The following is a 1,264-nucleotide window of genomic DNA, read 5'->3' on the forward strand; positions in this document are numbered from 1 at the left end:
TATATGTATCTGTTTAAACATAAAAAGCTTGACGCTATACGCAGACTCATGTCAGTCGAGAACTTTCATTCTGAACGACGACAACATGTCTTCCTCGCGACAATGACATATATTTCCTTTTCGCCTCTGGGACGGAGGGAAAAATACCGCCCAATCACATCACGTCTAGTCTAACTCTCTATGCATACAACTCAGTACACTTTTTGTTTGCCTCTCGACCGCTGTTTGTTCTTTACATCTTCTACTTCTTCTTCGCCTTCGCTTTTGTTCTTCATTTCATTTGGTTTTGCAGACGATTTCGTTTTCTAATCGATATATTATGGAGAGTTTTTGTGGTATTGCTAGATTCAACTGGGGAGGGAAGAGTGCTAATGTTCACGGCTCGACTTCTTTGGGAGTTGGTGTTAGTGAGATATGTGAGCGATGGGGTCTCAAGTTTCTCTTGTCGTGGTTAAGTTCATCACACCGTATGGATATAAAACGGTTTCGCCTCAATAGAAAAACGATGTTGACTTCCATCGGACGTGTCACGCCCACTCCATCTTCAAATGTGTCAGAGTTGATCTTGTCGTCGAGACGTAAAAATGTGCCATTGCCGAATCCTAATGAAAAACGAGGTTTACTCGTTATAAGTTCCTTTTCTTTTAATTATTCCAGCTGTTCTGGGTCATTATTGTTTAAATATGTCCATCATCGTTAACATCTTGTACTAGTCCTTTACGTTATTAGTTAATTGCTTTAAGTATTTAATTTAACGCTAAATATTGTCATTATCACTAAACATTATATTCTCCGCTAACATATTGATCTTTTCATTTCGACTGAAGTGTCGCAGTGAATTCAGATTCTCGCGAAAGTGCTCCCCATTCATCCCCATGGGCGACCTCGACGGCGTGGATGTCTTCCTTCCTCGCCGATCATTCTGAAGTGTCGTCGTTGGATATTGACAACGCTTTTGACGGTGTCGAACATTTCAGGGACGTACTTCGAAATCATGCAATCAAACGGAATTTTGACTTCAAATTCATAAAGAACGAAAAACATCGGGAGCGATCGTGGAATGCTGCCGACGGTCAGGCTGTGGCGCCTTCACGCATCAAAAAGAGTATAACAAAAATACTTTCGTAATCAAGACAATCAACCCGTCACACACACTTGCGGTGGTGGCATAGGTTCAAGGCCACATCCGAAAGTGCCCAAAAATGGGTTAGCGCACGAGTGATCTCGTAAGCTCAAGGACCGCCCTCAGTACAAGGCCATCGAC

This window comes from Dioscorea cayenensis, chromosome 4 (assembly GCF_009730915.1).
Source record: "Dioscorea cayenensis subsp. rotundata cultivar TDr96_F1 chromosome 4, TDr96_F1_v2_PseudoChromosome.rev07_lg8_w22 25.fasta, whole genome shotgun sequence".
NCBI lineage: Eukaryota > Viridiplantae > Streptophyta > Magnoliopsida > Dioscoreales > Dioscoreaceae > Dioscorea > Dioscorea cayenensis.